The sequence below is a fragment of the Hylobates moloch genome, unplaced genomic scaffold (genome assembly GCF_009828535.3).
Source record: "Hylobates moloch isolate HMO894 unplaced genomic scaffold, HMol_V3 SCAFFOLD_8, whole genome shotgun sequence".
NCBI lineage: Eukaryota > Metazoa > Chordata > Mammalia > Primates > Hylobatidae > Hylobates > Hylobates moloch.
This window is the reverse complement of record NW_026652283.1, coordinates 85,893,683-85,908,485: the sequence shown is the minus strand read 5'-3', so window position 1 is coordinate 85,908,485 and position 14,803 is coordinate 85,893,683. Positions and strand designations below refer to the sequence as shown.

At 40.8% G+C, this 14,803-nt stretch overlaps 1 protein-coding gene across 4 annotated transcripts in view; it reads right to left on the bottom strand.

Moving 5' to 3' along the window:
- The window catches only part of ANO10 (anoctamin 10), a 263,376-nt gene that overhangs the window by 50,259 nt on the left and 198,314 nt on the right, over positions 1-14,803 (bottom strand). The window contains exon 14 of one of the 4 annotated variants that reach the window (XR_009214716.1): positions 12,703-12,821. The exons of the other annotated variants lie outside the window; for them this stretch is intronic. The gene's annotated coding sequence lies outside the window, so the exon portion shown is untranslated. The remainder of the gene's footprint in view (positions 1-12,702; positions 12,822-14,803) is intronic. 4 annotated transcript variants of the gene reach the window in all.

Genomic DNA, 14,803 nt, shown 5'->3' with positions numbered 1-14,803 from the left:
TTTAGTAGAGACAGAGTTTCACCATGTTGGCCAGGCAGGCTGGTCATGAACTCCTGACCTCAAGTAATCCACCCGCCTCAGCCTCCCAAAGTGCTGGGATTACAGGCATGAGCCACAGTGCCTAGCCAAAAAATGACAATTCTTTAGCGAGTTTCCCTGATTATAATTGTTAAATCACACATCATTCTCACAGAAGTGATTTGTGGACAGCTATCCTGGATAAAGTTTAAATAACCTAGACTGATGTTGTTAAAGATGGTTTTCCACAACAGACATTTTAAAAAGTGAACTCAGTCCAAGAAGTTAAAAAAAAAAAAAAGTCAACCTGGATTTATTCTATCTCTAATCAAAACAATATTTTTCACATATGAAAGTAGAGGGGTTGGAGCTGTATCTTCCAGACATTTGGCAGTTCATTTTCTCTTGTGCCTGTGACTAAAACCAGACTTGCAAATTTAAAATATGCCTATCTTTTTTCAGAAATATTCAAACAAAAAGTGTCTACAAATCTACGCATACACTGCTTAAAGCAACTTGGATGAAGAACTGGGGAGAATCCTGAGATCCATTTATTTTCCTAATAACAAATAATACAAGATTCTTTCCAAACTGGTTTGAGAGAGAGATCAAACGTTTAGTTATATTCTTGATAACATGTTAGTTGGCAGATAGTAACTGCCTTGTAGATTCTATCTAAAAGAATAGCCATCAAAAATAAAAATACAAAACTCAAAAATTTATGGGGGAAAATTCACTTGTTCTCAACCATATTTTTATTAATAGGAAAATACAACATTAAACAGAATTCTGAAAGGAAAAGGAAGAGAAGATGTATTTGTCAACTGAAATTCATAGTCCAGTGGCATTTTAGCAGGTCTGGTATTCTGCTTTTTGCTCTCCCACTACTTACTTGTGAGACCTTGTTCATATAATTTTAACTCATTTGTAAATGGAATTACCAAGGACATCTGGTTAAACACCCAGAAAACATGACACAGTCAGAACCCAATACTAAATCTGATTTCATGGTTACCCTGAAAATCCATAGGATCCCCCATCCATTCCCAGCCTCTTAATCCAACCAAGTTTAGAGATTATTGTCAATCATCAACCATTCTGGGGAGGCAAGTCTATTCGGTCAATGCAATGGATCAAAAGATGAGTTATTTCAAACATCCACTCTGCGTACCTAACAATCGCCTCATTAACTTATTTATGCCAACAAAAACCCTTCTGGTGTCATTTCCAATTTCAATGGGATTTTAAAAGGAAGGTAAACTCTAATTTAGAACCCATGTGCCCAACACTGTGCTAGGCACCTTCACATAGTGATACAGGAGTTAAGAAGAAATTACTTAGGCAGATAGGGTACAGAAGTCCTCGGTAAGGTTTTCCTTTTAATGAAAAGCAGCTCCAAATCATTTTCTAACAAAGAGCAGCCTGTAAAGTCCAGCTGCAGACACAGACAGGCACGCTGGGAGCTTACACGGGTGAATGCCAGAAGGAAAGAACTACCTGGGACTAGGCATATTCAAAATGGTGGCTCCATCTTCCGTTCTCTGCCAACCACATGTGTAGTAAGAAGGAGACAAGATGGCGCTGGCCAAGGGGAAAGTTTATTTGCATAATAAGATTAGGGTGGGGCAACTAGCCTTCCCCTCGGCTATGTAAACGCCACACCTGATTGAACCAATCTGTGAGCCCTACCTAAATCAGACACTGCCTCCTCAAGCCGGACTACAAAGTCCAGCACATCCACTTCCGGTTGCCCTTTTCCTCTCGGAAGTCCCCTCTCTTACTAGAGAGAGCTGTTTTCCTTTCTTTTTCTTTCTCTTTATTCTGCCCATTAAACCTCCACTCCTAAACTCCTCGCATGCGTTCGTGTCCTAAATTTTCTTGGTGCAAGATGACGAACCCCAGGTATTTACCCCACACAATGTAGCCGCTTCAATAGTGCTTTTATTTAAAGTCAAACATAAACTGCTATATTGCGACCTGACAGGTCTATTCTTATAGGCTGTGTGAGGATTAATAAAGATAATGGATTGCTAGTGCTCTATCAACAGCAAAATTAAATAAATGTTAAATATTATTATATTTCAGGTCACATGGAGGTTCAATTCCATACATGTCTCACCAAGGCTCCCTCCCTCAGCTCTAAGCTTATAGTCTATGGTCTAAAGAGCCTGAAGGATGGTTCGATAACAGCAATGATATCAAAGTCCAAAGAATTGTCTTGGATGTTAAACTGGAGGTACTAAGGTGGTAAGGAATTGTAAGGAAGGCTGGGCGCAGTGGCTCACGCCTGTAATCCCAGCACTTTGGGAGGCTGAGGCGGGCGGATCACGAGGTCAGGAGTTAAAGACTGGCCTGACCAACATGGTGAAACTCCATCTCTACTAAAAATAAAAAAATTAGATGGGCGTGGTGGCGGGCACCTGTAATCCCAGCTACTCAGGAGGCTGAGGCAGGGGAATCGTCTGAAACCGGGAGGCAGAAGTTGCAGTGAGCCAAGACAGTGCCATTGCACTCCACCCTGGGCGACAGGGCGAGACTGTCTCAAAACAAAAAAACCAAACCAAAACAAACAAACAAAGAATTGGAAGGAAAACGTAGCCAAAGGGCTAGATCTTTATTTGTTGTTACTTATGCAGGGAGAGGTAGCTAAGAGAACATGGGACTTTAGGGCCAGAGACCTGGGTGTACAGCATAGGCTTTTTCAAAGTGCTGAGGGTCTGATTTTAGACAAATCACATATCCTTCTTAGTGACCAATTTCCTTTTCTTTTTCCATTTTATTATACAAAAGTAGAGAGAATAACGAACCCTAACTTACTCATCACCTGGCTTCAACAATGATCAACTCATAGCCAAACAGTTCATCTGTCACCCAGCCTCCATTCCTGGATTGTTGATGCACTGGTTATCTATTACTGCGTAACAAATTATCCCAAAACTTAGTGGCTTAGAACAAGCATTTATTATCTCACACTTTCTGTGTGTCAGGAATTTGGAAGCAGCGGGGTGGCTCTGGCTCAGAGTCTCTCACAAAGCTATAGTCAGGATATAGGCAGGAACTGCAGTCATTCAAAGGCTTAGCTAAGGCTAAAGAAGGGAATGGCAATAGGTCCCTAAGCCAAAACTGGCCTACAGCCTGTTTGGTAAACAAAGTTTACTGGAACACAGCCACGCTCTTTCATTTACCTATGTCTATGACTGCTTTTGCATTCAAGCAGCAGAACTATTAGCTGTGATAAAGACTGGATGGCCCATATGCCTAAAGTATTTACTATCTGGCCCTTTACAGAAAAAGTTTGCCAATTCCTAGCCCAGAGAATCTGTTTCCAAGATCACTTGCTCCCATGGTTGTTGGCAATAAGCCATGTTCCTAGTCATGTAGGCTTCTACACTGGCTGGCTGAGTGTCCTCACAACATGGCAGCTAGCTTCGCAAGAGGAAGAGTGATTCAAGAGGGAGAAGGCAGAAGCCATCATGTCGTTTAATGACCTGGCCTCAGAAGAAACATAACGTCATTTCTACAGTATTCTACTGATCACACAGAACAATCAAGATACAAAGTGGGAGAGGACTCCACAAGGGCATAAATACTAGGCAGCAGGGATCACTGTAGAACATCGTAGAAGCTGACAACAACAGCTGGAGATCCATTCCTTAATCTGTAAAGTCAGGATTCCCAACAAGATCATTTCTATAGAATTTTTCAACTCTAACATTGGACAGTTATGTGATGCAGAGAACTTCTGATATATTTTTGTGTTTCAATCATAGATGTATTCAATTAGTATTTGCTGCAGTTTTTTTTTTTTTGAGATGGAGTCTTGCTCTGTCGCCCAGGCTGGAGTGTGATCTTGGCTCAATGCAACCTCCGCGTCCCGGGTTCAAGCAATTCTCCTGCCTCAGCCTCTTCAGTAGCTAGGACTACAGCTGTGCGTGGCGCTAATTCTTTGTATTTTTGTAGAGACGGGGTTTCACCATGTTGGCCAGGCTGGTCTTGAACTCCTGACCTCAAACGATCCACCCGCCTCAGCCTCCCAAAATGCTGGGATGACAGGCGTGAGCTACTGCACCCAGCTGTTGCTGAATTTTAATACCTGTATTTTCATTTTGAGTTACATATGGGTTCACTATATTACTATTTATGTTCTCATAAGCATTATTTCTTTATGAAGTGATTATTTTCCTTTAGGTAGTATTTAAAAGAGTTCTTAAATCCAAACATTTCTTGTTTTCTACACTCTATTCTTAAGACAAAGAAACAAATGAGCAAACGTGTTGTTCTTAGGGCTTTACTTTAAAAGTCTAAATTTCCTAGCCTATCAATCACTAATATATTTCAGCCCAGTTTCTCTGATCTATGTTTATTACATAATATAATATTCGTCATATTCTTGAGATCCTATAGCATTGGAAATCAAGTAAAAAATATGCCGGGCACAGTGGCTCACGCCTGTAATCCCAACACTTTGAGAGGCTGAGGAAGGTGGATTGCTTGAGCCCAGGAGTTTGAGACCAGCCTGGGCAACATGGTGAAACCCTGTCTCTACAAAAAATACAAAAATTAGCCCTTCATGGTGGCACATGCCTGTAGTCCCAGATACTCGGGAGGCTGAGGTGTGAGGATAGCTTGAGCCCAGGAGGTGCAGGTTGCAGGTTGCAGGTTGCACTGCGAACATGCCACTGTACTCCAGCCTGGGCAACAGAGCCAGACGCTGTCTCAAAAAAGAAAAAGAAAAACAAAAACAAAAGCAAAAAGCAAAAGCAAAGGGAAAAGAAAAAGAAAAAGGAAAGGAAAAAGAAAGGAAAGGAAAGGAATACTGTTTGTTACAGTAAACAAAAAATTTCCTATTTTAGCAATTTACTAGTAATTTAAAACAAAGTTGTTTTTTTTTTTAAGTGTGGTTTCCTACACTTTTGGTGTAGGAAAGTACATTAAATATTTAATAATGGTTTCCTGAATCTAATACCCAACTATAACACACAGAGGATAATTTCAAAGTCAAGGGATTAGCACTTAATAGTAGAAAAAAGGCACAAAGGGATGGGGCTTTGACCTTAATGATGTTCACTTAATTAATGACTAATTCATTCAACAATTATAAATCTGTATTTCTGGAGTAATCCTGCTTCCAAAAAGCTTCTTGTCTGGTAGTCATAGACCAGTATCTTTAAATTCGATGATGCCAACAGTATAATCTTTTAAAAAGAATTGGCCGGGGGCCAAGCATGGTGGCTCACACCTGTAATCCCAGCACTTTGGGAGGCCAAAATGGATACATCACTTGAGGTCAAGAGTTTGAGACCAGCCTGGCCAACATGGCGAAACCCTGTCTCTACTAAAAATACAAAAATTAGCTGGGCATGGAGGCACACACCTGTAGTCCCAGCTACTCGGGAGGCTGAGGTGGGAGAATTGCTTTAACCCAGGAGGTGAAGTTGCAGGGAACCGGGATTGCGCCACCACACTCCAGGGTAGATGACAGAGCAAGACTGTCTCAAAAAAAGAACTGGCCAGGGCTGGGAGCAGTGTCTCACACTTGTAATCCCAGCACTTTGGAAGGCCAATGTGGGTGAATTGCTTGAGCTCAGAAGATCTAGACCAGCCTGGGGAACATGGTGAAACCTTGTTTCTACAAAAAATAAAAATAATAATTAGCTGGGCATGGTGGTGCACACCTATAGTCCCAGCTACTTGGGGGACTGAGGCAGGAAGATCATTTGAGCCTGGGAGGTCGAGGCTGCCGTGAGCATGCATTCCACTGCATTCCAGCCTGGGTGACAAAGTGACATCCTGCCTCAAAAAATAAAGAAAAGAACTGGGCATGGTGGCTCATGCCTGTAATCCCAGCACTTTAGGAGGCCCAGGTGGGCAGATCACTTGAGCCCAGGAGTTTGAAACCAGCCTGGGCAACATGGCAAGACCCTGTCTCTACTATAAATATACAGAAAAATACAAAATATTAGCCAGGTGTGGTGGCTAACACTGGTAGTTCCAGCTACTTGGTAGGCTGAGGAAGCAGGATTGTTTGAGCCTGGAAGGTCAAGGCTGTAGTGAACTGTGATCGTGCCACTGCACTCTAGCCTGAGTGACAGAGTAAGACCATGTCTCCAAAAAAAAATTTTTTTTATTGTGGTAAAATACACGTAACATAAAATCTCTACCTCCATCTTCGTAACTTTTTCATCTAACAGTATAATCTTTTAATTTCCTAAAACATTTAATAAAAAGTAAATAAATGGATGCATAAGTCAATCCTAGGCATTTACCTGCAAAAGAAGAGCTGCTGTCACATATGTTGACCATCATGGCAATGCAATTATTAATCTAATACAGAATATGAGATTGGAACTCTAACTTTAAAAAAGAATACATCTCTTTTTTGTTGTTGTTGTTATTGTTGTTTTTTGAGACAGAGTCTCGCTCTGTCGCCCAGGCTGGAGTGCAGTGGTGAGATCTCGGCTCACTGCAACCTCTGCCTCATGGGTTCAAGCGACTCTCCTGCCTCAGCCTCCTGAGTAGCTGGGATTACAGGTGTGTGCCACCATGTCCGGCTAATTTTTGTATTTTTAGTAGAGACGGGGTTTCACCATGTTGGTCAGGCTGGTCTCAAACTCCTGACCTTGTGGTCCGCCTGCCTCAGCCTCCCAAAGTGCTGGGATTACAGGTGTGAGCCACCGCACCCAGGCTTTTTTGTTGTTTTTAAATATAGTTTTAAGCATTCTGAAATCTCTAGAATTTATTATGGGGCAAGTTTTTTCTTTACCAATGCAAATACATTTGAATGACATCTGTGAAAATGGTCCCAAGCACACAACCATCACTACTACAGCACAGTGACCCCAAGGCCTTTCTCTGTGGAATGGACCTGTGCCTCCAGGCCCCCTCTTACCACATTGCTTCCAACCTATCAATAGGGTGACTTGAATAATGGTAAATTTTATTCCATTTCACAGCCTATTCAGTAGTTTTCATAAGAAAAAATAAATCTGCCTATGATTTGGCCATGTTTCTTACATCTACAGGGAATGTTAAGATATATAAATTTTAAAGTTTGCTTAGAAAACCAATGAGATAAGTAGCCACTTACATAAATTGTTTACTGAGGAAGACAACGATCAGAAGAGCTGTAGTTTTATTTTACTGTCTGGATGCCTCTGTGCACTTTAAAGAAATTTTTCTCTAGTGAAAACAGAAAATACAGGGGGAAAAAGTCTACCCATCAGTGATAAAAGGAGGATTGCCCCAGAGCCTGAATTAGTTTTCTAGCTAACAAGTACAAGTACAAAGTACAAACTATTTAGAATTCTTCCTTGCTTGATTTGGGGTTATTTTACAGTCTTGGGGAGCTACTCTTGTTACTGATGTCAATCACAGTCAGATTTTTTTTGGAAAAAAAAAAAGGATTTGAGCTTTATCAAGGCAAGGTATGTGGTCCTTCTAAAGTGTCCACATACAATTCTTCAGAATGCGTTCTCTTCTCCAGTGATCCCAGAAAGGCACATGACCTGTTTCCATTTCTGCCAGAGTATCTATTTTAAGACTCTTCTTTTTTTGTCCAAGGACATCATTTGTCCTTATTTATTTAATATATTGGCTTGTGAATTACATATGAGTCAACAAACTCAGTTTGATTAAGTAGATATTTATTCAGAGTCTGTTGGGCACCAGGCCCTATGCTGGGTGAGGGGACTCGGCAGTGAGTGAATCATCACCTGGCCCTTGGGGACCTCGCAGCTCACAAGGGAGACTGAAACAGAACCAACTATAGTGGGGCAAATGAACAGAAATGGGCACCAGGCTCCTGTTACACAATGGAAGAAGGCTTTCTCCAGGAGGTGGGGTCTGTGAAGCTGACTGCAGAGGGCAGGTATACTGGTTGGTGGTCAGAGTCACAAAGTAGGAGTGCTTGGGAATCTTGCTAGACCCAAAAGGTGCACAGGAGCCAGTATTTATTTGTGCATTAATCATCTTTAAAGGAGGTTATCATTTTATCAATTGGAGAGAAATTTACTGTGCAAAAAAATACCTGCAAATGGCTAACAGACCCTACCATGGAGAGCTGTTCTGAAGAGACACTGGCACATACAGAAGGTTTAGAACAGTGCCTGGCTTATGTTCTCACACACTACATGTCAGCTGTTACTACCTCACTGTTATTACAGCCCAGCTGTGTTAGGTCATGAAAATAGGTGGGATTGCCACAAAGGTAGAATTCTGACTCTCCAGGCAAATTTGATGTTACGGTACCATTTTATCCTAGAATTCCTTGCTGGGTTCACCCAGCAAATGCCTGAGGTGGTCCTCCTCCTCCCTCATCATCCTCATTCCCCCAACACACTGCTCCATAATGGGTCTTACATTGCCTCATTCCAGTCTCATTCTGACTTTGCCGCATTTGAGTGTTGGGGGGACTCTAATACAGGAAGGTCAAGTCACTTCTCTGCAGCTACACAGGGCTGAAACCTCCTTTGCAAAAATCGTTAACAGTGAGAAAGTTATGACACTGAAAGGGATCTGATCTAACCAACTCCATCTTGCTTCCAACCTCTAAGCTAGCTGCCCTTGCTCATTCCTAGGCAAAGGCCAAACTAACTTTGGGAGAAACAGTTTATAGTTTAACTTTGAAACAAAGATGATAACAGTCCTTTCCTGAAACAAACTCCTTTCTTGCCTGGGAGCCAGACCACCTTTATAAAACTAACAAATTAGCCACAAGACTTGCAACTTCCCCAGTTACTCCTGCAGATAACATGTAGAATCTAAGATCGGTCTTTTAAGATGTCTTTTCCAGTTTTTGCATTTCTAAGGACTGATGGCTCCACCAGATTCACCAACCAGTCCTGTGGCCCTCACCCAGGAACTGACTCAGCTGAAGAAGACAGCTTTGACTCACTGTGATTTCACCTCTGATCCAATCAGTCAGTACTCCCCACTCCCTGGCCCCCTACCCGCCAAACTATCCTTGAAAAACTCTAGTCTGAATTTTTGGGGAGACTGATTTGAGTAATAATAAAACTGCTCTCATGTTCAACATGCTCTGCATGAATTAAACTAGTTCTCTAGTGCAATTCTCCTGTCTTGATAAATTGGCTCTATCTGGGCAGCGGGCAAAATGAACCCTTTGGGCTGTGACAGGGCTGGAAGACATACCTTCCAGCAAAAGAAGGGAGAGGCAGGCTCAGACAGGCCACCCAAATGATAGATACACCATAAACTCTGGTACTTTTTACTGGGCCTAGACCTGACTTGGGGCCCCAGGAAGTAGACCACCCCTTCCTAAGGACTGTGGCTACTGGCTTTGTTAGAGGCTAATTCTTTATTTGAATTTAACATTTCATTCTGAACTAGATGTTGGCAGATTAATATGTGATTATCTATTCAATAGTCAAATACTTTAGCACCTTAATTCTAGGCTGTAAAATTTTACAGTTTCCATTAAAAATGCTTATGTATTTACTGTAGCTTTTTTTTTTTTAATAGAGATGAGGTCTCACCATGTTGCCCAGGCTGGTCTCAAGCTATCTGCCTTGGTCTCTTAAAGTGCTAGGATTACAGACGTGAGCCACTGTGCCCAGCCTATATTTACCTTAACTTGAGAGCACAAATGGAGCGGGGGGAAGAAGTTCAGAAGTTCTTATGAAATGTTGAAAAAAAACCTATTAAATTAGGTTAATATTTAACCTAATTTAACACTGAATACTTAAATATAAACCAAAAATAAAATCCTAAGCCCCTCAACTAACAGAACGGACCCCCTCCCCTGGGCCAAAGGGACCTCAGAGAAACCTGGAAAGCTGAATTCTCAGCCATGACAGGGAGGTTGGCAGGCCTCATTATACATTCTTCCTTTTGGAGTTTAGGTACAAATGACCACTACCAGCGTTAACATTAAAACAGAGATCATTAGACTGTCAAAACAGACCCTTTGTGGCAGTAAGATAACAAATTGCAACCTGACTGCAGTACAACATCACATGACAGATAGCAGACCCCAAAGGAAATCAAATATTTTACCCCACAATATATTTCTTTGACATATTTTGAAATGGTTCTGCAATACTATCTCTTGTGGGGGAAATCTGTGTCTGTAGAGAATATCCATTAATACAGCCAGTCCTTTCCTGGATCTAGGAGAGATGAACCAAGAGTCTGATACCTCTTAAGGTCTGAAGAAACATTTACCATGTATCCCCTCTGAAGGGTGCTACCATCTACCCAACAAGAACCTTGGCTTCCATAAACCCCTTTATCTTAACTCAGGCATTTCCTTCTACTGCCTCCAGGTCTTTCGACAAAGCTTGACTCTTTCAACCAACTGGCAATTTGAATCCACCTATGACCTGTAAGCCCATCCCTCCCCCGCCTCCACACCTTTCACGTCGCATCAATGTATACCTCACATGTATTTATTTATGTCTTTCTCTGTAATTCTGTCTCCCTAAAATGTATAATGAAGCCAAACTGTAACCTGACTGCCTTGGGCACTTTCTCAGGACCTCAAGACTGTTCCCTGGGGCTATGGTCACTCATATTGGCTTAGAATAAACCTCTTTAAATATCTTACAGAGTTTGGTTTTTCCATTAACATAACTTAATTTAAATACACTTAACTCTAAAAAACAAAGACATTATTTGATAAGGCCTGGCCCAGTTGGCCTGTCTAGTTAAGGGTCCTACACCTAATTTGAGGCCCCTGAGAGCTATAATTAGTAGTGTCTCCTTAAAGTCCTTCTCTTGTTCATTTAACTGATTCCTGAGGCTGTTTTCTTTCTCAAAGGCTCTAGGCAGCCAGCCCTACCCCCTGGCTTCTGTGTGTGTTCTGGGCTCCCAGGAGGGCTGGCTGCCCAGAAGCAGGTTAAGTGGATGTTGTCCTTGTGCTCCAGGCCACGGAGTTATCAAATGGTTCCTGCATTAGAATCCTTTCTATTTTTAATTGGATCTTAAAATGACTGAGAGATGAATAAATCAATTTGAAGGGAAATAAAAGGGCATCACTAGGATGATATTTACTGTCTAGAATTCTTTGTAAAGGTTTCAGCCAAATGAAGCCTAATCATTTGAAAATGCCCTATGCAAAGTAAACTATTTTATTTTCCTCAGTTTGCCTCTCACCTTCGTGTGTCTAATTTGGCTATATATTTAGAAACACCACACAGCTTCCTATTTGATACCAAAAAAGATCTGTTTTCAGTACATTTCCTTCCCACATTCATTTCAGCAATCCACCACCACTCCTCCTGTCACAAGCTGAGAAGAATAACTGAATCCACAGAGCACGTCTCCAAATGGGATCCAAGGACCCTGCATTAGAATCACTTGATGTGCTGGTTTAAAAAGGAGATTTCTTGGGCCTTCTCATAGACTGGGGAATCCAGTCTTTCATTTTATGAAAAAAATAAAATAAAATAAAAAACTGAGGTGCGAAGAGGCCACCTGACTTTTCCACAGGTGGCACAAGGTGGCCTCAAACTTGCTTGTTCTTGGCACTCACCTGGCCATGCTTGGGAAATCTATTTTTGCTAGGGGGTGGGGATTGATAAAAGTGGGGTGGAGACACAGGAGCATTTTTTTAAAAAATGTAGGTCCCTGGGCGCCACCTTTGATTTAGGGAATAAGAATCTTCAGGGCATAGGGTCTAAGTACATGTATTTTTCACAAGGTTTACATGTAAAATGCACAACCCTATTTAAGGACTGTCAAATTTAGAACTAGAAATACCATTTGACCCAGCCATCCCATTACTGGGTATATACCCAAAGGAGTATAAATCATGCTGCTATAAAGACACATGCACACGTCTGTTTATTGTGGCACTATTCACAATAGCAAAGACTTGGAACCAACCCAAATGTCCAACAACAATAGACTGGATTAAGAAAATGTGGCACATATACACCATGGAATACTATGCAGCCATAAAAAATGATGAGTTCGTGTCCTTTGTAGGGACATGGATGAAACTGGAAAACATCATTCTCAGTAAACTATCGCAAGGACAAAAAACCAAACACCGCATGTTCTCACTCATAGGTGGGAATTGAACAATGAGAACTCATGGACACAGGAAGGGGAACATCACATTCCGGGTACTGTTGTGGGGTGGGGGGTGGGGGGGGCGGGGACAGCATTAGGAGATATACCTAATGCTAAATGACGAGCTAATGGGTGCAGGAAATCAACATGGCACATGGATACATATGTAACAAACCTGCACATTGTGCACATGTACCCTAAAACCTAAAGTATAAAAAAAAAAAAAAAAAAAAAAAATTTCTCAATCATATTTTGCCCATACAATGAGACTTGAGTTGAAAAGTAGCAATTCAGGTATAAATTAAACATAATAACTATCCATAAGTAATAATTTCTACTGATAAGCTTACTATCAATGTCTGGTCACTTAATAGTGAGACTTCACCCAAATATGTTTTCAATAACTCAATTTCTGATCTGGTCCCACAAACTGACCAGGGTACCTGACAGAAGCTCTCTCTGCTTTTGTTACATGGGAGGAGCCCAGTGAGTTGAGGCTACTCATAGTTACAAAGCAGATAGTTAAATGTCAGATTAAAGAAAAATAAGAAACATATTCTACATCCTAGAAATGGCACTAGTTCAGCAAGTAAACTGAAGTCATGGCCAGTTAATTTTTTGAGTTTCTGAAAAGTAGGTAACCTTTTGTACCTTCTAGGACCTCCTGGGCAGTGAGACTAAACAGGAATTGTGATGAAAATGTTTGTCTCTCCTGGTTGGCGGCATAAACTTGGGTGGCCCATGTAGCAGTGTCAGCCATGCAGCAAAGCCTTGAGTCAGCAAAAGAGAGTGAGAGGCGGTTGTTACATACAATATCTTCGGTCCAACTTTTACCCTGAACCTTTTTTTTTTTTTTGAGACAGAGTCTCACTCTGTTACCCAGCCTGGAGTGCAGAGGCGTGATCTCAGCTCACTGCAACCTCCGCCTTTGAGATTCAAGCTATTCTCGTGCCTCAGCCTCCTGAGTAGCTGGGATTACAGGCGTGTGCCACCATACCCAGCTGATTTTTGTATTTTTAGTAGAGATTCAGTTTCACCATGTTGGCTGGGCTGGTCTCAAACTCCTGACCTCAACTGATCCACCCACCTTGGTCTCCCAAAGTGCTGGGATTACAGGCGTGAGCCACCACACCCAGCCAACCCTGAACCTTTAATTCTCAGATTGATAATTAAAAGAAAAAAATTTAGTGGAGACAGGGAGGGAGAACACTTCTTCTGGGTTTGCAAGGCCCTAAGAGAGCCTGACAACACTCATCATTGCTGTCTGCCCACTTGATGGATCAGAGACATTAGAGCTGCTCATGTACAAATTTAAAAATCACCTTCAGGGCAAGCTATGAACGTTCTATTAGAAAGCATTCAATAAGTATACTGAATGGAACCTGTTAGACATCTGTGCCTCCAGAATCACCTTTTCTTACAAGGTGATTTTAACCAGAGAATCAGATCTATGTCCTCAGGGGAAAAAAATCTCAAAGAGACGTAACATCTTTTAGATTTTTCTTCTTCTTTTTAAGTAATACAGGTTGAGCATCCCTAATCTGAAAATCTGAAATACCGCCAAATCCCGAAACTTTGTGAATACAAAAAAAAAAAAAAAAAAAAAAAAGCTCATTGAAGCATTTCAGATTTCAGATTTTCCCATCAGGAATGCTCAGCAGTAAATACAATGCAACTATTCAAAAATCTGAAAAAAAATCCAAAATCTAAAACACTTCTGGTCCTAAGCACTTTGGATAAGGGATACTCAACTTGTATGAGATAGGATTTTGGTCAGTGTTTCATTTCTCAAAGAAGATGAGCATAAATAAATTTGGAATTAGAGCTTTGCCTCACTGTCAGGTACAGTGTACCTGAAGATATGGGAATCTAAGAGCTGAGATGACTTGAAAGGTCATTTAGCCATATCCATAGTAAACACATATCCATGACACCCTCAATGGCAAATATAACAGTCCTGCATTTGGAGTTTTAGGTAAATGTATTTAGTAACATGAGACATATTAATAATATGTTGAATTTGGTGGTGGTGAGGGAGGTTCATAGGGAATGAGTTATAATTTCATTCTCTCAATAAAAATCCTTTCCTTTTTAGACAAACAAGTAGTAACATGAAATCCTGAGTGATTTTTTCAAAAGCAGATCTTTTTTAAAAAAGCAAATTCATGGAATTTTATGGTATAGACAGACCATAAAATTTATTGTATAGATATACCACGAAATCCTGAGTAACATGAAGCATGATTCTTCCTTGACCTGGAGTTAAGATATGTATGCACCAGCCAGGAAGTTTCCTGCCCCCATCTACAAAATGTCCCCAGAAATGTAATCAATGGAGAAATCTGATTAACTAAAACTCTTCCAGAGACAAGGCTGTATGTACATTAAGCTTTTTTTCTTACATACCTCATAAAGTTTTTAGATGCTTTATGCCCTCTCACACATTTTTAAACTGACACCTAAAATCTTTTAGTCGTAAATTCAATAGCTGCAAAAATGTAGGCAGTGTGTATGTGCATGCATAAGCATAGACAGATCTTTTTTAAAAAAGCAGGTTACTGGAATTTTATTGTATAGATATACAATAATTTATTTAACCATTCTCCTATTGAGGAATTTAGTTATCTCCAGATTTTTGCTAATAAAAATGTTTCAATGACTAAATTTTGGTACTCTTTTCAGATACAACCATTACCCTAGTAAGATTTGTTTGGTGTTGCAGAATAATTGAAATTAAATTCAACTGCAATTC